This window comes from Bos indicus x Bos taurus, chromosome 24 (assembly GCF_003369695.1).
Source record: "Bos indicus x Bos taurus breed Angus x Brahman F1 hybrid chromosome 24, Bos_hybrid_MaternalHap_v2.0, whole genome shotgun sequence".
NCBI classification, from domain to species: Eukaryota; Metazoa; Chordata; class Mammalia; order Artiodactyla; family Bovidae; genus Bos; species Bos indicus x Bos taurus.
In genome coordinates, this window is record NC_040099.1 from 4,138,405 (window position 1) to 4,164,357 (window position 25,953).

The 25,953-nt window shown below is 45.0% G+C and overlaps 1 protein-coding gene across 1 annotated transcript in view; it reads right to left on the reverse strand.

Annotated features, from left to right (window-relative positions):
• The window catches only part of ZNF407 (zinc finger protein 407), a 387,621-nt gene extending 368,782 nt beyond the window's left edge, over positions 1–18,839 (reverse strand). The window contains exon 1 of the mRNA XM_027526301.1: positions 18,595–18,839. The gene's annotated coding sequence lies outside the window, so the exon portion shown is untranslated. The remainder of the gene's footprint in view (positions 1–18,594) is intronic.
• Positions 18,840–25,953: the final 7,114 nt, after the last annotated feature.

The window sequence follows — 25,953 nt, forward strand, 5'->3', positions numbered from 1 at the left end:
GGAGTGGGGGCCATTCCCTTCTCCAGGGGATCTTCCTGACCCAGGGATTGAACCTGGGTATCCTGCAGTGCAGGTAGATTCTTTACCATCTGAGCCACCAGGGAAGCATGGTCTGTTTCAAACATCTGATTCTGTATGCAAGTTAAAAAACAGAATATTTCTTAAGTTTTGATTGCACAAAACAACCACTAAAAAGTCATACTAAGAGGGAGAATAAGTAGATCATCATCCCTTTCATTAGCAAACACAGTCACCTTTCCAACATTGCTCGTGAGGATGTATTAATACCAACAAAAAACAAATCACAGAACAAAAATAAACTATAAAATTAGCTCAGCCTTCTAAATAGCCAGCTATTTCTCTTTTTAAAATCTTCCTACACTTCAAGTACTATTTTCCAAATACATTAATTGATCTGGTAATAAAGTTAATTTTATGACTATGTTATATCAACCATCTCTGACAAAGGTACCTTTTGTTGCATGGAAGATTTTATCTAGAAAGTTAAAATTTAATATATCTCTTATAAATCTTTCACTAGTATTTCTAATTGTTTTGATTTTTTAAGAAAGGAAATTCTTAGTGGAATAGAAAAACAGTAAAGGGAATGAAGATTCTATGAGTAAAGAAGAAAAAGAAAAAATTCAGTACCATTAAAAGAAGACACACAGAATCATTTGTATCCCATGCCATTTGAAAAGGTTGTTTTATTATCAATGTAACTAATCACAATGAAACCATCTCTTACAACTAAAGACATTATAATGAATTTTCTTTACAGCTACAGAGAAATGGGATTTGCTGTTTCACATCAAATAGAACAGGCTGTATAAATTCTTCTCCCTATTTATTGTAAAATATAATTTCATCTATAAAATCAGTCATGAAATATTAAAACTGAAACAACAGAATTTATATCCTTTACTTAATTTAGTTTAAACGGTCTATTCACTAAAAAGGGGGGAGTGGGTACATGCGACAGAGCCCCTCCTTCCTCATTAAGCATTTCCATTAGACCCTTTATTTTCAAGAATTTATAATGCAGCCATAAAGAAAAGCATTCTATAATAAAAGTTAGTATACTTTTCCTTAAATTTTCCTTTCATCTTATTCAAAAGGCAAAAGAATAAAGCACACAGCACACGAATGCTGAGGAAGGGAAGACAACTAGGAGGAAAAAATTAAAGAAACACAATAGATGGACACTGAAAATGTAAAACTCCAGTAAAAAAAAAAAGAAAGAACAAGTGAGGCGGCCCAAGTATTCCAACAACACGCTGCAGGACACACGACGAATATTTAACTTTTCTGAGCCCTAGTTTCCTCATTCCATGTAAGATTTCTACATTCCATGAGAAAATCTCTCACTGATAGTAAAAACTGGTGACCACTCAACAAGAAGAAAAAGAATGAAACTGGTTTTCATTCCAGCAGGAAAAATATGAAGAAAAAAGCTACTTCCAAAATACAAATATGGAGGAAAACTAACTTTAAAAACAGCTAAAACACATTCTACACTGTTCTTGCTTAGATTCATCAAGGTCCACTGAGAAGAGATGAATTAACACAAAGACTAATCAAAGAACTGCCAGGGGAAAAAAGACAACAACTACTAATTTTGGAAGAAATCTGGAAAACATTAATTCCAACTGTCAATAAGCTAATACATGATATAAAATTATCATGCCTCAAGATAGCTGGAATATAAATTATTAGGTACCAAAGACCTGAGTGTTAAGAAAGTATATTTAGAAAAGAAAAAATGTCATCATTAAATTTTAAAAATGGATATAGTTCTAATCAAGGCTAGTTATCTAATAAGGTTAATTGTTTCCCACACACCCACACTGGATAGTGAAATTACAGGTAATTTTTCCTTCTTCTTCCCAGATTTTTTCTATATGCTTTCCTACATATATTACTTTGGGAGGAAGACAATGGGGGAAACTTTAAAAAAGTCCCTACACATGGTTAAGTAATGGAAAATGATGATTCCTCTCAAGAAAGGAAGAGCAAGCCCCCAGGTAGAAATACATTTATGATTGTGGTTCTCGGACTAAATTGAGAATCAAAACACCACAAATAAAAGGAAGGTTAGGGGGTGACTTGCAAAAACCAGAGATGTTTGGGGTCTAATTTCAGTCAAACACCCAGGGATACCAAGAAATTTCCCTGTGGCCACTGGACTGCCCACTAAACTCAGAAAGGAGGAGGCGGCCCAGTAACAACAGGCACAGCTGGCACCCACATCTTGGCCTCCCATTCCATCCCCACTGAATAGACCCTGGGCTCCTGAGGATCGGCGGGGTCTAGGCCTGAGGCATGGTAGGTACGCGATAATTAAGTACCGTTAAAGGTAGGAACGAAGAAGTCCATGTTGACGACTGGGAGACAGACAGGCAAGCAGACACACAAACGGACGGACTGACAGGGCAAAGGCACAGCTCTGTTTAGAGCAATGCTGAGGACCAGCCTGTAAATGCAGAGGGACTGCAGGGGACAGAAAATCACTTGACAAAAACGGTATCAGGCAAGATGGATGCCAAGTCCAGGGGGGTAACTTTGATATGCAGAATATCTGAGTGGCGTTAAACCATCTCCCTACACTGCTTATTTGTTGCAAGGGAAGATGGCAAATTGAGTAACTGCACAGTGGCTACACCAGCACATCTTGCAGGGGTGATCAAAAGTAACCTCCGTGGTGAAGGTGGACATGGGCTGCCTGCAGACAAGCACCCTGAGGAGGGTAGGATGCCTGGGCTCACTGCAGCTGAGAACAGCGAACCCGCAGCTAACCGAGACGAGACAGCAGACAACCCAGAGCGAGGAATGCTTTATTTGAAAATGAAAAAAAAAAAAAAGTGGGGAGGACTGCATTCTTCACCAATGTCAGTGTCGTAAAAGACAAAGACAGACTATGGAAATGTTCCAGATTACAGGAGGCTGAGGAGACATGTGGCGACCACTCCAGTACTCTTGCCTGGAAAATTCCATGGACAGAAAAGCCTGGCAGGCTGCAGTCCACGGGCTCAGACACGACTGAGCACACACACGCACGCACACACACACACACACACACACACACGACAACGAAATGTGATATGTGTTCTCAGACTGGATCCTCCGGTGGCAGGAAACGTGCCATTAAGGGCATCCTAGGTCAGCTGACCAAAAGCACTATGATAGTTAACTGTGTGTATGGCTCTGGGCTGCACAGAGAGCTGGTAAGATACTCTCTCTAGATACATCTGGGAGGATGTTTCTGGAAGAGACGAGCATTTGAATAGTAGACTGAATAAAGATCTTCCCTCACCAGTGTGGGTTGGCAGTGCGCAACCTGTTGAGGGCCGGAATAGAACAAAATGATGGAGAAGTGGACAGAGGGCAAATCTGTTTTTTCTCCTTGAGTTAGGACATCCACCTTCTCCTCTGACATCAACGCTCATGGTTTTTGAGCCATCAAACTCAGACTGAATTGTCACCAGCTTTCCTGTTTCTCCATGCTACAGAGAGATTATGGAACTTCCAAGCCTCCATATTCACACTGACCAATGCCTACCAAAAAAAAAAAAAATCCCCTCTGATATATATCTGTATACATCCTATCAGGCTTCTGAGGTGGCGTTAGTGGTAAAGAACCCACCTGCCAATGCAGGAGATGCAAGAGACTTGGGTTCAATCCCTGGGTCAGGAAGATCCCCTGGAGAAGGGTACGGCAACCCACTCCAGTATTCCTGCCTGGGAAATTCTATGGTCAGAGGAGCCTGGTGCACTACAGTCCATGGGGTCACAAAGAATCGGACACGACTGAAAGTGATTTAGCACACAGCATGCATACATCCTGTTGGTTCTCTTTCTCTAGAAAACCCTGACTGATATAGGTTTTGGTATAGAGAATGGTTCTAGATGAATAGGATTTTCCCTTGAATTGGAACCAAGGTTTCTGGAACTGACTTTCTAATGACTACTTCCAGTAGCAAATAGAGTACTGATAGCAGTCTATGGTGTGAACAGGAAAACGCTGTCCCAAAGCCCCACCAGACACACAGGCCTGCCGATTCCCAGCTGAGTGCATTCACTTCCATCAGAACCTTGTGGGTTAAGCACTGAAGACACTCAAGAGTACTCATCATGTGAATGGTATTTCCAAGTATGACAGAAATACAGTAGTGGCCTTCAATAAAGTTACCTAGCACGAAAAGGTGGAGAAGTAGGTGCACCCTACTCCAGTACTCATGCCTGGAAAATCCCATGGACAGAGGAGCCTGGTAGACTGCAGTCCATGGGGTCACAAAGAGTCGGACACGACTGAGCGACTTCACTTTCACTTTTCACTTTCATACATTGGAGAAGGAAATGGCAACCCTGTCCAGTGTTCTTGCCTGGAAAATCCCAGGGACGGGGGAGCCTGGTGGGCTGCTGTCTCTGGGGTTGCACAGAGTCAGACACGACTGAAGTGACTTAGCAGCAGCAGCAGTAGCACAAGAAGGATTCTTAAGTAAGTATGTGTTTTTAGCAAGTGTTTTAGGGAAAAAATGAGATACCAGCCTATGACTCCACCTGTGTTACTTCTTATGACAAGGCTCAGTTTGAAAAAAAAAATTAGGTAAAATACTATGGCATAAAATATAGCAAAAACAATGAAAGAGCAAAACAACTCAAGTATGGAAAACTGCTTACATATATCTTACTCATTTACTAATTTTTTCATTATATTCTATGAAATCAATTAAATAGTTAAGAGTTCTCTGCTCTAAACCTGTCAGTAAATCAGGGTGTTTGGAAAGTCAGTCCCCGCCCCTCCACTGGCAAGCCTTCACAGGCGGCCTCACTCCCTAGTTTTCACACGTGAGTACTGGCACCTCGATGACACCTCTCAGAAAACACTGTGGCCAACGAAATGTCCTAACTCTGTATACTGGGAATTAAACATTCTGAGAATTAAATAAGAGAATTATATATTGGGTTGGCCAAAGAGTTCGTTTAAGTTTTCTGTATGATCTTATGGAAAACCCCAAATGAACCTTCTGGCCAACCCAATATGTGGAGAATGAAAACTACAAAATATTAATTTTCTACACATTCAGAGCTTTCCTTTAGATTTGAGTACCACGGCTTCCCTGGTGGCTCAGACGGTAAAGAATCCGCCTGCAATGCGGGAAACCTGGGTTTGATCCCTGGGATGGGAAGGAGGAAGGCTGGGCAACCCACTCCAGTGTTCTGGCCTGGAGAATCCCATGGACAAAGGAGCCTGGAGGGCTGAAGTCCATGGGGTCGAAAAAAGTCGGACACGATTGAGTGACTAAGCACAGCACACACACAGCAGCTAGAATCACCCTAACAAGAAGCTAACGCCCTACTTCCATAATCGCGGTAAGAAGTGGATTTGCACACGGCTCAAATCCAGGTTCACATCTCACTCCTGTAACTCCCCAGGCCAGTGCTCCAGGTAAGCAGGTTGGCAGGCAGGCAGATCCTGGCGCTTTCCATCCGGATGCTCTGCCTCAGAGCTCGCCCATTCTCTGCATCCCCCTGACAGAAGCAACAAAGAGGCAGGGCGTTGCCTCTTTAAAAGCCTTGTCCCCCAAGCAGCATCTGCCACTTCCACTCATTCCTGTTTCGCTGCAAGAAAATCTGAAAAATGTCCCCTGGAGACGTGCACCCGACCGCGTGGAAGGGAAGGCCTGAGTTAGGTGGACAGCTAGCCATCCCTGCCACCAATCCAAAAATCATCACAGTACTAGCCATTCTACCATCAATGAAGGTTTTTGTCTTTATTTGTTGCTGTTGTTCAGTTGCTTGGTCTTCATGAGACTTCCCAAATCCTGATTTGATAAATACAGTGGCCCTTTAAGAGCATACTTAGAGAGCCATTAGTTCCATATTTGTAAAACAAAGAGACTTACAGACAATATCAATCATTGGAAAATTTAGCTAATCATCAAAACATGAATCCCTTGGGCCTACATGTGGAAGATTCTAATATCTGGGGTGGTGACAAAACCTGTGGTTTTAAAGAGCTCCCTCGTTGACTCTGATGAGGCAGATTTGGGCCCACTGGCTAAAAGTCCCTCCTAACCTCAAGAAAACCTGTATACTTAACACACATTCACCAGACAGAGCTGAGGTGGAGAGGAGAGCAAAAAAGGTGAGTCAGGGTGGAGAAAAATGTACTGCCCTAAACAGGGCCCCCACACCAGATTCCAGTCTCATTTGCCTACCTAATAACTGCTGCTAAGTCACTTCACTCGTGTCCGACTCTGTGCGACCCCATAGACGGCAGCCCACCAGGCTCCCCCATCCCTGGGATTCTCCAGGCAAGAACACTGGAGTGGGTTGCCATTTCCTTCTCCAATGCATGAGAGTGAAAAGTGAAAGTGAAATCGCTCAGTCGTGTCCGCCTCTTAGCGACCCCATGGACTGCAGCCCACCAGGCTCCTCTGTCCATGGGATTTTCCAGGCAAGAGTACTGGAGTGGGGTGCCATTGCCTTCTCCACCTAGTAACTGGCCACACATTATTCCGAAAGTGACTTTCAGCAAACACTGCCTCAATCTGCCACCTTGAAATACTAGGGTTTTAAACACCACCCCATGGGAAGCCAGATTATGGACCCTGAAGATTCTTAATGAAAGCCACTCGATCTCATTTTCTGAAAGACTATAATTTCCACTACCTCTCCTTGAATGATCTGAATTTTCTAGACTATTTTTAGACATACATTACACCTTGGTTTAAATTCTAACGGTTTTATAATTTTATACAGTCCTATGAAGCTGTCATTCCTCATTCTATAATAACTGGTCCAATAACGATATATCAAATTCTGATCCCTAATTCACAATAATTCACAGCTGAACTGTACACTCGGGAAGGAGTGGTTTGTTGCTTGTTGCAGGTCTAAAACTCACATATTTCACTATATTTAGTAACTGACAAGTAGGCTAGGCTTTGGTTACACTGGATGATCATACTGGTGTTACTCCAACCGTGTTAAGCAATGTCTTTTCCCAAGGAGGTTTCTTATTACCTTGCTCGTTTTTATCTAAAACTACTCTGTTTTTTAACAAAAGGGGGAATGTACAGCATGTAAGGGAAAACAAAAGAGAAGTGTGAACATCAGATACACTGAAAAGCACTGAGAATCAGGACTGAGAATGTCTCGCTTTAGCAAAATACAGCTGAAACGAGAAGAGCTGAAGCACCTAAACTCCATCTGAAGAGGCCTGCGCTCCACGTGTGTCCGTCAGGGACCTTCGACAAGCGCTACGTGAGTCTGAAATGCAGACATCCCACTATGGAAGGGCTCTCTCGGGTTGTCAGCTCCTTAGTGAGGGGCTGGCTCTGCTAGAAAGGATGACATTACATAATTACAAATGCTTGACACTTCCCATGTTTTAGACAATTTCAGCACTCTGAATATCAAACAAAAATAGTAGAGCTATTTGGTTCCACAGGCCATGCAATTTGACTTCAGGCTTCTAGAACCATCTGTTAATTGTCCCTATACTTGCTCATTTCAAGGAGCAACTGTCACACCATGATGGTTTAAATTAAGGTTTACATCGTAAGTAATGTTTATTTAAAAAACAGTCCTCATAATATGGGATACATATGACACTTCAAAAAAAAGTTATCAAAGGTAAGAAAGAAAAAAAAAGGGGAGGGGCAGATTTCTCAAAAGTGCCCTTCTTAGCAACCTAAACAAAGAAGTAATGGCTTCCTAAATCCTACAGCATGATATGACCACTTCCTAATGAAATGGAAGATACAGTCCTTAGAATTAAAACAAAATGCAATTACTTTTCCTGCTTTCAAGACCGTCATATGCTAGAATAATAAAGGCATGTGTGTGTTAGTGGCCCAGTCGTGTCTGACTCTTTGCGACCCCATGGCACTAATTTGCATTTCTCTAATTATTGATACGGGGCTTCCCTGGTGGCTCAGTGGTAAAGAATTTGCCTGCAATGCAGGAGACACAGGAGACTCAAGTTCAATCTCTGGGTCAGGAAGATCCCCTGGAGAAGGAAGTGGCAACCATTCCAGTATTCTTGCCCAGAAAATTCCATGGACAGAGGAGCCTGGGGGGCTATAGCCCATGGGGTCACAAAAGAGTCAGACACAAATGAGCACCGCATACAGTCATGTACTGAAAAGACCTATTCTCACTTGTGACTTTTCTGGTCACTTTATTGATGGTTTCTTTCAATAAACAAAAGTTGTTGATACAAATGTTGTCAAACATCAATCTTTTCCTCTACGGTCTGCACCTACTACGATTTGTTGAAGAACCTCTTCCCTCTAACAGAGTAACAGAACTATTCCCTACACTGTCTTATAAAGGTTTCACAGCTCTGCCCTCTATCTGTAAGCCTCTAACTGACTTTGGTGAGTGATATGAATTAGAAATGCATCCCATGGATAAGAAGGCCCCTGTTTAGTAAGGGCCACAGTCACAGCCAACCATTACTAGACACCAAATGTGCCCCACATGAACTAGTGGTAGGTGTTCATCATTACTTTACTGAGGTTTATACTGATCTCTCATTGAGGCAAACAAAAAACTGGACATTGTCAGTTCAATGTCAGTTCAAACTTGGAAGGTTTAGCAAATTAGTCAGAATATGATCCCTAGCCACCACATTTCAGACAGAATCTTTAAAAATACCCCAAAAGAGAGATGGAAGGGAGGGGACATAGGCATACCTATGGCTGATTCAAGCTGAAGTTTGGCAGAAACCAACACAATTCTGTAAAGCAATTATCCATCAATTAAAAAGTAAGTTTAAAAAAATACCCCCATAAACTCAATGTTATCTTATTCTTAAAACAAAAACAAAAAAGAGCAAGAGAGAGTTAAGCATTGGGGAAATGGGGAAAGTGTGGGAAAATACACATTCTCAGTAGTACTGGTTGGCATATAAACCTTTACAACCTTTCTAGAGGGTCATTTTACAATTGATAATCAGAAACTTTCAAACGTCTATCTTCTCTGAGCTACTAATGACTCTACAGAATTTACCTTAAAGAAATAACTGGACAAAATACGTGTTTAAGGATATGTTAAGGATATGTACCATGGACGTCTTTACAAAACAAAGACTTGGGAGCAACCCAATACCCGGTGACAGGCACTGGTTAACAAAGCTGCTGTGTCATGTCCACACTGAAACTCTGTGCATGTTTCAGAGCTGCAATGACGTGGGGAAACGTTCACGGTATTCTGGGAACATTCACAAAAACAGTTACAAAATGCACACATAACATTCCTTTCAGTTTAGTTCAGTTTAGTTGCTCAGTCGTGTCCGACTCTTTGCAACCCCATGAATTGCAGCACGCCAGGCCTCCCTGTCCATCACCAACTCCCGGAGTTCACCCAAACTCATATCCATAGAGTCGGTCATGCCATCCAGCCATCTCATCCTCTGTCATCCCCTTCTCCTCTTGCCCCCAATCCCTCCCAGCATCAGAGTCTTTTCCAATGAGTCAACTCTTTGCATGAGGTGGCCAAAGTATTGCAGTTTCAGCTTTAGCATCAGTCCTTCCAATGAACACCCAGGACTGATCTCCTTTAGGATAGACTGGTTGGATCTCCTTGCAGTCCAAGGGACTCTCAAGAGTCTTCTCCAACACCACAGTTCAAAAGCATCAATTCTTCGGCACTCAGCTTTCTTCACAGTCCAAATTTCACATCCATACATGACCACTGGAAAAACCACAGCCTTGACTAGACGGACCTTTGTTGGCAAAGTAATGTCTCTGCTTTTGAATATGCTATCTAGGTTGGTCATAACTTTTCTTCCAAGGAGTAAGTGTCTTTTAATTTCATGGCTGCAGTCACCATCTGCAGTGATTTTGGAGCCCAAAAAAATAAAGTCTGACACTGTTTCCACTGTTTCCCCGTATATTTCCCATGAAGTGATGGGACCAGATGCCATGATCTTAGTTTTCTGAATATTGAGCTTTATCACTTTCACTTTCATCAAGAGGCTTTTTAGTTCCTCTTCACTTTCTGCCATAAGGGTGGTGTCATCTGCATATCTGAGGTTATTGATATTTCTCCCGGCAATCTTGATTCCAGCTTGTGCTTCTTCCAGTCCAGCGTTTCTCATGATGTACTCTGCATAGAAGTTAAATAAGCAGGGTGACAATATACAGCCTTGACGTACTCCTTTTCCTATTTGGAACCAGTCTGTTGTTCCACGTCCAGTTCTAACTGTTGTTTCCTGACCTGTATATAGGTTTCTCAAGAGGCAGGTCAGGTGGTCTGGTATTCCCATCTCTTTCAGAATTCTCCACAGTTTATTGTGATCCACACAGTCAAAGGCCTTGGCATAGTCAATAAAAAAGAAATCGATGTTTTTCTGGAACTCTCTTCCTTTTTCGATGATCCAGCGAATGTTGGCAATTTGATCTCTGGTTCCTCTGCCTTTCCTAAAACCAGCTTGAACATCTGGAAGTTCACGGTTCACGTATTGCTGAAGCCTGGCTTGGAGAATTTTGAGCATTACTTTACTAGCGTATGAGATGAGTGCAATTGTGTGGTAGTTTGAGCATTCTTTGGCATTGCCTTTCTTTGGGATTGAAATGAAAACTGACCTTTTCTAGTCCTGTGGCCACTGCTGAGTTTTCCAAATGTGCTGGCATATTGAGTGCAGCACTTTCACAGCATAGTCATATATATTTATAGAGTGTCTCTTTATACCAGGTACCAAGCAAGTTACTGGTTAAAAAGAAAGAGGTCTGTTCCCTGCCTCCTAGCAGCATTCAGGCCCGGGGAGGAGACAAAGCAGGTATGTATCTTCCAGCTGACTCGGGCTGGGACATTACAGGCACACACATTTCGAAAGCAAAGCCAAGTTACAGGTGGAGATGTGTAATACAGCCAGCAGTTTCATCAGCCAGGAGAACACATGCCCCAGTGCCCCAGGGCGGGCCAGGGGTGGGCAGGGGGAGATGAGGGGGAGATGAGGGGCGGTGGGGCCCTGTGATGACCATCCATCTCCCACGACAGAGCTCCAGGAAGATTTCAGGAAATGCAGCCGATCCTGGAAGGCTATGCGCTGGAAAACACACCTAAGACAGAACCATAGCAACACAATTCCAACAAACAGCTTCCACCACTGCCAGTTCAAGACGGACACTGACTGAGATCACAGACAAGTCACTGAGCCAGTAACTGGTCTCCCAACAGCGACACCGTTGCCCTTCCTCCTGTCTGAGTCTAACAAATGCAGTGAAGCCTCCCAAGAAATCTCCCACGGTTCACGTCAGCCTCAAAGGATTCTGACATGAGATGTTCATTTATTTCAAACTTATGCACCAACATCAGTCATTAGAAGGGTCAATAATTATGAAGAGAAAATGTTTAACCATAGAGCACAGAAAAATGTCAGATACCACCTCAACCAAGAGGTCAAAGGTAACATTTACCACTGATAAGATATATCGACATCACGTGCACTCCAGTGTAAGGCACTGAGGGCAAGCTTCACCACTGGGGTATTCTTGCCCAAAACACCTAACCCTCAATTTAATCCTGAAAGAAGATGACACAAATTCAAACTCACTAACAGTCTACAAAAGAACTGACCAGGACTCTTCAGAAGCGCCACAGAAGTGTTGCTTTCAAACTGTGGTGTTGGAAAAGACTCTTGAGCGTCCCTTGGACTGCAAGGAGATCCAACCAGTCAATCCTAAAGGAAATCAGTCCTGAATATTCATTGGAAGGATTGATGCTGAAGGTGAAGCTCCAATATTTTGGCTGCCTGATGCAAAGAGACGAATCATTGGAAAAGACCCTGATGCTGGGAAATTTGAAGACAGGAGAAGGGGACGACAGAAGATGAGATGGTTGGATGGCATCACTGACTCAAGGGACATGAGTTTGAGCAAACTACAGAAATTGGTGATGGACAAAGAGGCCTGGCGTGCTGCAGTCCATGAGGTCACAAAGAGTCAGACACAACTTATTGACTGAACAACAACATCACCACCACTCTTCAGTAGTATCAAGGCCAAAGAATATAAACCTAAAAGGAACTGCCACAGATTGGAAGAGACTGTGGAGACATGATCAGTTCAGTTCAGTTCAATTGAGTCGCTCGGTTGTGTCCGATTCTTTGTGACCCCAAGGACTGAAGCATGCCAGGCCTCCCTGTCCATCACCAACTCCAGGAGCTTACTCAAACTCATGTCCATTGAGTCAGTGAGGCCATCCAACCATCTCATCCTCTGTCACATCCCCTTCTCCTCCCACCTTCAATCTTTCCCAGCATCAGGGTCTTTTCCAATGAGTCAGTTCTTCGCATCAGGTAGCCAAAAGTATTGGAGTTTCATCTTCAGCATCAGTCCTTTCAAGGAATATTCAGGACTAATTTCCTTTAGGATGGACTGGTTGGATCTCCTTATAGGAGACAGGGTAACTATGTGCAAAGGAGGTCCTGGAATGGATGCTGGACCAGGAAAAGGACATCAGAGCTGAAACTCAAATATAGTCTTCCATTGTATCAACACGCTGGTTTCACTAACTACGCTCTGGTTACATAAGATAGTAACATCAGGGACCTGGCTGGAAGGTTATAGAACTCTCTAGACTGTTTTCGAAATTGTTTTGTAATTCCAAAATTATTTCAAAGTAAAAAGCGTTTAAAAATTATTTAAGACGAGAGGTAAAAATGTACGGGGACCACTCATTAACTCTAACATTAAAATACTCTACCTCTTCCAATAACTGTGCTAAAAAACCGCAGCAATTACAAATAAGGCTTACACCAGAATAAATGACAATTATTCAATAGAAGTCCATAAATGGGATAATCTAGACAGCAGAGTCGGAGAAGGCAATGGCACCCCACTCCAGTACTCTTGCCTGGAAAATCCCATGGATGAAGGAGACTAGTAGGCTGCAGTCCATGGGGTCGCTAGAGTCAGACACGACTGAGCGACTTCACTTTCACTTTTCACTTTCATGCATTGGAGAAGGAAATGGCAACCCACTCCAGTGTTCTTGCCTGGAGAATCCCAGGGACGGGGGAGCCTGGTGGGCTGCCGTCTATGGGGTCACACAGAGTCGGACACGACTGAAGTGACTTAGCAGCAGCAGCAGCAGCAGATAGCAGAGTAACTTTCCAGATAAATGACCTACCTTATTTTATTTTCCCCTTTACTCTTTTTTAATTCAATTCAACTTAAATTTTTTTAACATCTATTATAGGCACTGGAGAAGAAAATGGCAACCCACTCCAGTGTTCTTGCCTGGAGAATCCCAGGGACGGGGGAGCCTGGTGGGCTGCCGTCTCTGGGGTCGCACAGAGTCGGACACGACTGAAGCGACTTAGTAGTGGTAGTAGTAGTAGTATAGGCACAAACTGTGTTTGGGCCTGACAAGATTTTGATATACAAGAAAATAATATTTTAGTGTATAAACAGAAAAGCATAGAAAAACAATACTGGAAGTAACTTTTTACTCCCGGACAATCCCGCAGTCAGTCTGGACACTGTTTTCGGTGTGAATGTTGGTAAGACTGGGGGCTATCACAGCTGAAGTGTATCCCTTTCAACAGTAAGTGTCTCTGACCACTAGCAGAGAAGGCAATGGCACCCCACTCCAGTACTCTTGCCTGGAAAATCCCATGGAAGGAGGAGCTTGGTGGGCTGCAGTCCATGGAGTCGCTAAGAGTCGGACACAACTGAGTGACTTCACTTTCACTTTTCACTTTCATGCATTGGAGAAGGAAATGGCAACCCACTCCAGTGTTCTTGCCTGGAGAATCCCAGGGATGGGGGAGCCTGGTGGGCTGCCATCTATGGGGTCGCACGGGGTTGGACACAACTGAGGCGACTTAGCAGCAGCAGCAGCAGCTGACCACTACAATCATCTTCAAAAATTACCCCTGAAAATGCCACAATAACTCTGAGAAATAATGCATGTCTAGTCCTTTCTATTTTCATCCATTTATATGATGTCCTTTCAATTGTGTCTCTGACCACGAGAATCATCTACAAAAATTACCCCTGAAAATGCCAAAATGACTCGAGAAATATTCCATGTCTAGTCCTTTCTGTTTTCATCTAATCATATGACATTGGTGCATTACTGTTTGTAATGAGTACAAGGGGAAAGGTGAGGCTGGTAAAACCTGTGGTTTACTTGCTCTCCTCTTATAAGAGATCAAAGGCAACATCACGTGAGACCAGGTTCGCAAAGTGTGGTCTCGAAGCTAAGAGCTTCAACATCACCCAGGACCTGTCAGAAGTAAGAATTCCCAGACCCTGTGCAGACCTGCTAAATCAGAGGCCCTGGGTGACGTCCAGCATCCATGTTTTCACAAGCCCCCCAGGTGACTCCGATGCACCTTAAATTTGAGAAATACTGATGCTTCAAAGAGCAGAAAGATTGGCCTGTGAAACAGGAGGCCTGATTCTAATCCTTGTTCTGCCACTAATTTCTGAGACAGATCTGTCACTTAGCTTCTGTGGGGTTCAGCCTCCTCCTTAAGACCATGAAGGAATGAAATAGCTCGCTTCCACAGTCCTTATGCCCTCTAAAATGTGACAACTCTATGAGGCCCAAAAGTGAAAAAAAGATCCACAGCGTCTCACATATTTCTCTTTCATCAAAAAGAAACAAAAGTTCTTCCTTTCATCAACTGGTCTGAGTCATATTTTTCATTGTTTTAAATAAAGCTGCATAAACTTTGCTTTAATGAAAGTCATATAAACTCTGATTTTACAGTTTTCTATTTGTTCTATATCAAGTTTGTTTTGGAGGAGTTCCACATAATAACAAAAATTCCAACAAACCATTGCTATAGACAGAGTTGTAACTTTCGCCCCCCAACCCCTATCCCAAATTCATAATTTGAAGCCCTAACGCCCAATGTGACAGTATTTAGAGATGGAGCCTTTGGGAGGTAGGCTTAGTAAGGTCATGAAGGCAAGGCTCCCAAGATGGGACTGGTGTCCTCTTAAGAGGAAGAAAGACCAGCGTTCTCTCGCTCTCCGCATGAGAACAGAGCCAGAAGGAGGCTGTGTGCAAGCCAGGAAGAGCCCTCAGCAGGAACTGGCACCTTGATCTTGGACTTCTCAACCTCTAGAACTGTGACAAACAAACGTCTGCCGGCTCGGCCACCAGGCTACGGTGTTTTGTTAGAGCAGCACAAACTGACGAAGGCACTCAAAGTCTCTGGCATGGGACTCTCACACACCACCTTACAGTTCAGAAGAAGGGTGCTCTGTGACCTCTCATGAGTGTGATCAGATCGGAGGAAGCATTTAGCAAGCTTGAAAAACAGTAAGTTTTGTTTCCTAGACCTTTGGCCTAAGCTGCTGCTGCTACTGCTGCTAAGTCGCTTCAGTCGTGTCTGACTCTGTGTGACCCCATAGACGGCAGCCCACCAGGCTCCCCCGTCCCTGGGATTCTCCAGGCAAGAACACTGGAGTGGGTTGCCATTTCCTTCTCCAATGCACGAAAATGAAAAGTGAAAATGAAGTCGCTGAGTCTTGTCGGACTCTTCTCGACCCTATGGACTGCAGCCTACCAGGCTCCTCCTGGGGTTTTCCAGGCAAGAGTACTGGAGTGGGGTGCCATTGCCTTCTCCGTTGGCCTAAGCTATACCAACGTAAATATAAGCTCTGTCTTTATTTTTCCTACATCTGCAGTTTATATCAGACACTTACACGTGCTTGGCTCTGTCCTGGTCCAAGCTTCTATCAGCCTGATCCCAGTGACCCCGGACCTTGGTATGATAACCCCACTATTCCTTCAGAGGCCAAGAATAGTATTTCTCCTTTTGTGTATTTAAAATTATTGTGACTTTATGTTACCAATATATATGTTTTTTGTTTCAATAAACTCTATGAAACTCAAAACCAAAATCATAATGCCTGTTATTATCTCTTGCTATTCCACTAAACAGTATAACAACTCAAGGAGGGTTGTAATTACCAAAGGTCTAAGCAAATGTTGTACAAGTGAGACATTATGCAATAATTCTTTCCTGGAAGAGTGAAATTATTTAGGAAAATGAAAAACTGTTGATTGGAAGAATCTTTTGTACTGCATTTCATTTTTAAAAAGTACACTTTAAGTTTCAGTTTGAGAAGATAAGAATGTTCTGGAGGCAAATGGTAACGATGGCTACACAGTGTAAACATACTTAATGTCACTGAACTGTACACTTAAATGGTTAAAATGATAAATTATATATTATTTATATATCATATCATACTACCACCAAAAACTGATCGACTGATAAATTACATTGGGCTTCCCAGGTAGCTCAGATGGTAAAGAATCTGCCTGAAGTGCAGGCAGAGATCTGGGTTCAATCCCTGGGTCAGGAAGATCCCCTGAAGAAGGAAATGGCAACTCACTCCAGAATTCTTGCCTGGAGAATCCCATGGATACAGGGGCCTGGCAGACTACAGTCCATGGGGTCACAAGAGTTGGACACGACTGTGACTAACACACACAGTAAATTATGATACCTTTTAAGATTTATATTTAAAACATACCCCTTCATTTCAAGCTAAGTGCCACTCTCATTTCTTAAAATATTCGTGTAATAAACATTCTTGAGAAACTCAATATAAAAAAAATAATAAAAAGTATTGGTCTTAGGTATTTCCATTATGACAGGGCTTTAATTTATCCTCCTATTCATGGATTTATAAACCGGGATTCTTCTCACACCCTGTGATACCTGAAAAACAGATCTCTTCTTTGAGGGGCTGTGAGAGAGGGAGGGAGGAGAATCAGATTAGAAGAGTCTGTTTTATAACGGCTGGAGAGCTCTCCTCTAATAAAACCTAATTAGAATGAATGCTGGGGAAAACGTCCCATCAATCAAGGGAACCCCCATTAACCCTGGAGATCTCACTCAAGGCTGCACCCTGCAGGCTCTCAGCGCTCTTCCCCCGCAGTGACCACTCCCGCTGTGGGCCCGCGCTCCACTTCAGCACTGAGCAGCAGGCACTGTATCTGTCTGTGTATCTGTCTCCACGACCGGCCCTGAAATCATCTCGGGCAACACGTTCATCTCTCCTTCACCTAGAAGAGTGTCTGACAGGAAGCAGGAAGTGTTTAAGTCAAGTCAGAGGCTGTGTTTTGCTGAACAACAATGGAACTCTGTCCAATCTTGCAGTTTTTGTGCAAATTTGAAATTATTCGAAAATAATTTTTTTAAAGGGGGGTGGGGGGGGGGTGGGTACCAGTAGCAACTGCGCTGTCCGCAATCATCACAACTGTCTCACATGCCACATCAGAAGACACGAGCTACTGGAATGCCCTGCCCTAGTGTTCACCACCGACGACACTAGGCAGCCGTCATTTCACACGGAGCAAACTTGAAAAGGAGGCTTCCCTGGTGGCTCCGTAGTAAAAAAATACGCCCGCCAGTGCAGGCAGGGGGCCAGGGTTCCAACCCTGGGTAGGGAAGATCCCCTGAAGGAGAGAAGTATTCTTGCCTGGAGAATCCCATAGACAGAGAGGAGCCTGGAGGGCTACAGTTCATGGGGTCGCACAGACTCGGGCACGAGTTAGTGACTGAGGACTTGAACACAAGCTTGAAAAAGAATGAGTAACAAACATTTGAGATTGGAATCCCCGGTGTTAACTTTGGCCAAGTTATTTACTCTGGGTCTCCGTTGGTGAAAAGGGAATAATTCCTACTCTACAAGACTGCTGTGCTAAATGAAGCATACAGAGTATCTGTCAAACGAGCTCCTAAGGATGCTCTGATCAATATATGTCCGGTCTTCCCACTGGACTAACAAACACTTCACCGCAGGGCAGGTGCAGGCGGTGACCAGTTCCAGGGGCTCAAACTGTAAAGTTCTCCCTCGATCGGCGCCAGGGCTACGATCCTCTATGAAGGAGTCCTGCACGTGTGCGCGTGGGTGCCCACCCCGCCCAGGCTTCCTGTTGCAGAGTTCCCCTGGAAAACAACCCGGGCCGTCACACCGCGGCGCAGCCGACAGGGGTCAGACGCTGCTGCGGCCCGCGGCGCCCGGCTGGGTCCCCGGCTAGCGGCCCGAGAGCACGGAGGACGCGCCCGCCGGCTGCACCGGGCGGGACCCGCGGCGGCCGGCAGCCCGAGCGGTCTGTGTCCCGGGCCGGGCGGCTTGAACCTGAGCGGCCGGGCCCCGAGGCCTCCGGCGCTCCGCCCGCCCGGCGTCCGTAACGGCGGCAGCGCGGCTCGGAGAGGCCGGGAGCGCGCGGCCGGAGGCGGCCGGCACGCGGCGCCCGGGCGCGCTGCGCTTCCCTGCTGAGCAGCCCGGCGAGGGGGAAGCGCCGATCGCGGGCGGGGGGCGCGCGATCGCGGCCTCGGCGCTGACAGCCAGCCCCGCGGGGAGAGCCGGGCGCGGGTGGCGGGCGTGTGTCGGGGGCGTCGGGGCGGCGCCGGGAGGGACCGGCGAGCCGGGAGGGGCGGAGGCGGGGGGAGGGGGGCGGAGGCAGAGCGAAGGGCCGCGGCGGGGCGTCCGGCGCCCATCGGCCCGCGCCCCGGCCCGCGGGCCCCCGCCCCCGGGCCCCGCGCTGACGCCGGACGGCCCCCGCCCCCACGCCCCCCGCCCCGGCCGGGGGGTAGCTCACCTGTTTGCCGGCGGGGCCGCTCCCGCTCGCCCCTCTGACTGACTCCTCCGGCTCACCGTCTTCCCTCTGGGAGGAAGGGGCGGGACTTCCGGCTTCGGCGCTCCCCACTTCCGGCGGCTACCAGGACTACTAGTTCGGGGACGGGGCGCCGGGCCTCTTGGCCAGAACCCCGGATCTTGGAACCGGGGCTAGTGAAGGCCACATCGAGTTCTCCCTCCCTGTCCCGACGGGCCGGCGGGCCTGTATATCTCCAGTGTTCAGTCTGGTGCCTCCTGCCGGTAGTCACTGGGCTATGGAACAGGAAGTCCCGCCCCTTCCCCAAGTGAGGAAAACAGAAAAATCGGAGAGGTCGGCTACAAACCAGGGAAGACACGGGTCAATCAGGGTGGACGATTAGCAGCGTCCGACCCGGAGGGCAAGGCGGGGTTTGCGGGGCTCCCCAAGCGGATTCCTGCCGGACGGTCCGCCGTCCCCCCGACCCCGTGCCCACCAGTCCACCCCTGCTCGCCCGCCTTCTTGGATCCCGGGGGAGGCTGCCGCCCTGGGCCCAAGCGGAGCCTGGCGCTGGTCGTGCTGGGACAGGGTCTCTGCCGCGCCGGGCGCGTGCGCGGCTCTAGGGACTCAGGAAGACCTGACGAGCGCCTCAAAAAAAGGGATCCTCGGAGCCACGGGCCGAATTCCGATACTAACAGGGAGGCAGAGATGCCAAAGGTGGTTGTTGGCCGGTTTGGCAAGAGAAACCGAAGACACCTCGGGCGTTGAAGACGTCCCCGCCGAACCGTTTTTACAAACGTGAAGGGCACAGCGCAAGAAGGGTTAGGAAGACAGGCACGACGGAGCCTAGTACCCACCGCCCCCTCCTGCCCCTTTCCTAGGGACTTCGGGCGACCTGAAGCTTACAGCCTTTTCTCAGGAGACTCAGAAGTCCGTCTGGAGAGAGGAGGACCGCAGCTTGAAAAGTCCGCAGAGGAGCGGGCCGCTGTGCCGCCCCGCTTGGGATCAATGTAAAGATAGAGCTTGCTAAGGAGTTTTGACTTTATCTCAAAGATATAGGGAGGGGAATTTCCTAAATAATCAGCTTTGTATAATTTTTAAGTAAGTGGAGTTTTTCCAAGATAGTATTACAATGATAGGCTTTCTCAACCTGGTGGATCAGATGGTAAAGAATCTGCTTGCAGAATGGGAGATCCAGGTTCGATCCCTGGGTGGGGAAGATCCCCTGGAGAAGGGAATGGCAGCCCACTCCAGTATTCTTGCCTGGAGAAGCCCATGGACAGAGGAGCCTGGCAGGCTACAGCCCAAAGAGGGAGACACAACTGAGGGACTAACATTTTAACTTCTTAACTTCTCAATCAACTCTGAAGGCCAGCTCCAGATCAGTGATTCTGAATTAGAACATTCAGTTGATAATCGTTTTTAAATTCTGTCTTATATTTTTCATAGATATTATCTGGTCAAATTGTTTTTGTAATCTACGTGAAGCCTCATATGTCTGTCACCCATAACAGGAAATTGCAGTTTAGAAGAGTCAACTATTCCCAAGATCACACAGCTAGGAAAGGTGGACCTCGCCTGTAAACTCTACAGTCAGCCTTTTCCAGTCCACCATCCATCTTTTGGATGACAAGGTGATGAATTTCTCAACAGTTACAGTAGCTAGCACTGTTTTCCATGTGGAATAGACGTTCTGTTGATTTTGAGTTCTAATTTATCTTGCTACCTTTCTTTTCTTACCTTGGGAATTTGACATTCGTCTTCCTTCTTGGAGCAGTGTAATCAAACCTGAGTTTATTTTTCAGTTCCCCATCATCCGTTATTTTACTGAGACAGGCAGGACCTTTACATCGTATAGTGACCTTCAGGAAGTCAAGTTGACTTCATTTTCCTCATGTATAAAATGAGTCATTTAGGGTAAAGTTCCCTTTTAAATTCTGTTAAATGTAAATGGAGATGTTCTCAAATTTCCAAGCCACAGTAATACTGTTGCTGTCAGTAAAACAGACTTTGTTCCGTTAGATGATACTAATAATAGTGATGCTATGCATGCTAAGTTGCTTCAGTCATGTCCAACTCTGCGACCCCATGGCCTGTAACCCTCCAGGCTCCTCTGTCCATGGGATTCTCCAGGCAAGAATACTGAAGTGGATTGCCATGCCGTCCTCCAGAATAACAGTGATAGCCTTAGTTTATAAAGCACCTACCTATGTCATGCAGTGTGCTAGAGAATCTAAGAATATAGGGAAAAATTGATTGCTTTTCTGTGTCTTGTTAAGAAATTTTATATATAATATATATATATATGTCCTTTTGTGTGTGTGTATGTATGTACATATATATATATATATATATATATATATAGTAAGGACTTTCTTTGCTCAGTGAATCTGCCTGCCAAGGGGTCAGGAAGATAGCCTGGAGAAGGAAATGGCAACCCACTCCATTACGCTTGCCTGGGAAATTCCTTAGACAGAGGAACCTAACTGGTTGCAGGCCATGGGGTCACGAAAGAGTTGGACACCACTTAGCGACCAAACAACAATGCATATGTAATAAAGCCCCTTTGGAGCTTCTTTAAGAGATGTTTGTTAAAGGGGATGTCCTTCCATGGCTCCTGGCCTCCATTTTTTCCTGATGGGCAGAGGTCATTCAGATCTTTTCTCCCTTTTATATTTCCCTATATGTAATTTGTCATTTTTCTCAGGCTACTTTCAAAATTTTCTCTGTATTTTTGGCTTTCAGCAGTCTTGATTATGCTGTGCCTTGATATGGTTTTCTTCATAGTTATCCTGTTTGGAGTTTTCTGAGCTTGTAAATTTATGTATTTCAGCAAGTTTGGAAAATATGAAACAATCATTTCTCGAAGTACTTTTTCCCATTCTCTTTCTCTTGAATTCCAGTTAAAGGGTCAACCCTTTCCAGGATTGAACTGGGGTCTCCTGCATTGCAGGCAGATTCTTTACCATCTGAGCCACCAGGGAAGCCCCAGACATACATGACACCTGTTGATATTATGCGTGACTCACTGAGACTCGGTCCTCTTGTCTTCATCCTTTTTTTTCCCCACTGAGAACTTGAGCTTGGATCATTTTCATCAGTCTGTCCTCTATTCACTGATTCTTCTGTCATCTCCTGTCATCTGTTAGAAACAGCTAGTGATTTTGTTTCCTTAATTCAGATATTGTATCTTCTAGTTCTGAAATTTCTAGTTCTGTCTATTCTACTTCTAAAAATAAAAATGTCTATTTCTCTACTGAGATTTCTTATTTGTTGACTTATTAAAGACATATTTTCCACTAGCTGCTTTGATATTTCATCTTACTCCCAACACTGAAATCATCTTCAGATTAACCATTAATTTGCTCTTTTCTCTTGATTATGAGTCATGTTTTCCTTTAAGTGTCCAGTAATTTTGGTTGTATCCTAGATATTTGAGTAATGTGGAGCCTCTGAATTCACATGGTCTTCTGCAGAGGTTGTTGTTACTGTTTTAACCAGCAGTTATTTTGGCTGTACTCACACTCTGTCTGTCATGATAGCAGTGAAATCACATTCACTTCCCTCGACCTTAGCCGGCAGGATTTAGCCTGCCTCACGCATACACAGTCCAAAGGTCACCCAGAGACTCAGGCAGACTGTGTGGAACGTGGGGCTGAAACTCCTCCGCTCACCCTGCACTGATGTCATAACCCTGGGGTTGGCCTTCTGGCTCCTCAGGTGTGGTTTTAAATAAAATTTAGATAACTGCCTTTATCAAGTTGTAATTATTTATTTAAGTTTGAAAGGAAGCATTGGTGACTTCCCTGGTGGTCCAGTGGTTAAGCGTTTGTGGGTTTCATCCCGGGTCTGTGAGCTAGGATTCCACATGCTGCAGAGCAACTAAGCTGACACGCGCACCCACGACTAGAGAGCCCGCGTGCCGCAGCTAGCGAATCCGGACACTGCTCAGAAGATCCCCTGTGGCCGCTAGGACCCGATACAGCCAGAGAAGTAAATAGAAATGCAACCAAAAAGAAGCATTGGTCATTTTTGGTGATTAACCATTCTTGATGACTAATTTACTTTTAACAGTGTCATTTAAAGTTCTTATTTCCTTTAAGTTAATACCTTCTGCCATTACATTCACATGGCATACAATAACAGTGCAAGTGTGCTGTCAACACTTAACCACACTAGAATTTTAAAGTTAAGTTCTCCTTGAATGTGTTTTGGTGAAGTTCAGTGTGGATGGTGAGATGATGTAAAACTTCATATTTTCTGTTACAGTCAAAGGCATAATTTCTCTGACATCTTCATTCTCAATAAGAAATTACACTAGAATGTTTTTAAGTAAAACTTTTCCACATAATGACAATTTTTTTCCTTGTTCAGTTTACCTAATTGAAAAAAGCTCAAGCATTTATTTACTTATCATAACTGTTAAGAAATTATAGTCATTACACCTACCATCCGTTCTCCACATGACGCTGGAAAGAACAAGACTACATTACTTTGCTTCAGAAAATCTGTATTTCTGTCTGTACTTCACTGATTGATTGAGCCCTTGGACCACCCCACAAAGAAGAGAATATACCCAACACAGCCCTCTGCCTCCCCAGGCTTGCTTCGTAAAAAGGAAAACTGATTCAATCCATTAAGAGGGAGGTTATCTTTCTTAAGTGGCCTACGTCTAAGGTGCAGATATTACAGGGTTGGTCAGTGGAAGAACAGGAATATACGCACAAGTATTAGGACTTAGGTTTCAGTGCTTGTCATGAATGGCAGTGGTATTATGAACAGGTAAACGATTATGCTAGATTTAACCATAGAGTACATTATCACAGAAACAAGTATTCCAGGAACTCCGCCCGTGGCAAAGGTCTTGAGGAAGGAAGCTGCATATGCAAAGGCGGGATCGAGTCCCTCAGGAGTCCCCCTGGAAATTCTCGAGCACCTACCCTCAAAACCAGAGTCTGCCTACTTTACTGCTTTGTGCTCTCACCTACACCTCTGACTTTACGGGGGGCTGTCCCCCACCACCTCTCTCTGAAAAAGAGTTAACTTACAGCTCCAGTTAATAAAGTTCCTGGGTGTGCCAAGGGTGTTTCAACCTACAAACTCCTTTGGAAGTCCTCTAGCCTGCCTGAATAGGTTTTTCCGGCCACATGTGATTGTTCAGAGCCTCCCAACTGTGAGAGGCATGAGATGTTCTAAACTGTCTAAATACAGATTCCCTTGAGCAGTTAAAAGATTGATTAGAAATTGTATTGGTGAAGGGTTTTTCACTTGTTGGGCCAATGTTTGCTGCTAAGTTTCCATATCCCTTACCTACTGTGTCCCTGGCAGTGTATTGGTTAATATAATTGGTGCATAGGAATGTAAGTAGTAGCTTTAATGTTTGTAACCTTGGACCCTTGAGTTAATTCTTTTTCTTGTTATAGCCCAACACACCTTTGCCCTATAGGAATGCAACTTAATCTAATGCTTTAGGGTGGCGCCTGACTTTAGAATAATCACCTTTAGAGAAAAATAAGTTTTCTGAAGAAAGGATCTTAAAATGTTAACAGGCCTCCGGGCCAGAAGATGATGTAAATCACCTAAACTTTTGCATATGACAAGTTTGCAGGAAGAAAACCTGGCTTACTGCTGACTCTACCCCTTCCCCCATTATCCTCTATGCATAACTTAAGATATAAATACTACTTTGGAAAAAAAAAAGTGTGGGCATTGTTCACCGAAGCTTGGTCTCCCCATGTAGTTCTTTCACCTTCTGGCTGAATTATTCAGCCGCTTCTCCACTGAGTTTTCCTGCTGAGCTATCCTTATTCTATTACTCTTTATATCTCTAATTAATATTTAATTAAGCAATTGTTTCCTGATCCTCGCCGACACCATCCCGCTTCGAATTCCCTAGATCCACCGGGGCTGGACCCCGGCATATTCCATCTTAACAGAGTCAAGACCTCAAATCATTATTTAACTCTAGCTATTACATTTTCAGTTAATATCCAAACTTGAAACAAAATTTGAAAATTAATGGCCAGGTGGCATTCACTAGATATAACACTAAATATTTAAAATAGTATTTAAAAATCACTTGGACCTGTCATAAAATGGAATTTGCTTGGGGGCTTGTTTTTTAAGTGAGAGTAGCTGTCAGTAGAAGAGAGAAGCCAAGCACAGTTGCGTTATCTGAGCTTCCTTCTTACTCCACTTTTGGGAATCGTGGAGCACATGTTCTGTTGAGCATTCTGTGCTTAGCACAACCTTCTTCCTCAGCTCAGTGGGCCGTCAACCCTGCAGGAAACGCAGGGCAGCATTACCCAACCTTCTGATTGCTCAAGAGACATCATTCGAGTGAGGTCTGCTGACTCTGAGACGCTGACCATCCGATTCAGAAGTGCTTAGAACGAGGCCACATGGAACACGGTGACGGGAGCCGTGAGGGGCTCATGGGCAGCTGGTGTGTGGCCCCATGCACTGACTCCAGTGCAGCCCGGGAGACACAGGAGCTGACAGCAGCAACACCCCAGCGTGACTTGTTTCGTGTGCTTTCCCCAGTACTAGCTGCCCCAGAGTCAGTTTCACCTAGGAACAACATGAGGCAGAGAGCATGAAAATAGAAGTCCAGGCCAGGGACAACCCAAAAATGCAGCTGCAGAACCAGAAGACGATGTCAGCAAGCAATACTGAGCACCTACTGTATGCAGTGCACTGCGCTGGACCCGTGAAGTACAGAGATGAGTACCTCAGAGACAGCAGGCCCATGCACAGCAGCGGAGACCCAGTGTAGCTGTGATACATTTTTAAATATTTTTACAAAACACAAATTGCCATCATAAACTTCTTGTATATTTAGTTGTTGGGAACTCTGTGAAATACACCAGGTAGGTCCCACAAAATCCAAGGTGTTAGAAGACACAGTGTAAACTGGTGAGCATAAACCAAGCTTAATAGGAAAGAATATCAAACACCTGCCAGTCCTTAACAGCTAGCAATAATTTTTTTTAATTTATTTGTCTTTATTTGGCTGTGCTGGGCCTTCATCATGGCATGTGAGATCTAGTTCCCTGACCAGGGGTCAAACCCAGGTCCCCTGCGTTGGGAGTGGGCGTCCTACCCACTGGACCCACAGGAAGTCCCAACAATTAGCATTTAAATGTCCTCAAGCAGCAGCAGTAGCATCAGAGGAAGAGTGCTCCCGCCCAGCGCCTCACCTGGGTCCCACATCTGTGATGCGGGTCAGGACAGGCTGAATTACTGGCCCTTGGGTCCAGCCATGTTACATGAGCAGCTGCTACTGCTGCTAAGGCACTTCAGTCATGTCCGACTCTGTGCAACCCCATAGATGGCAGCCCACCAGGCTCCCCCATCCCTGGGATT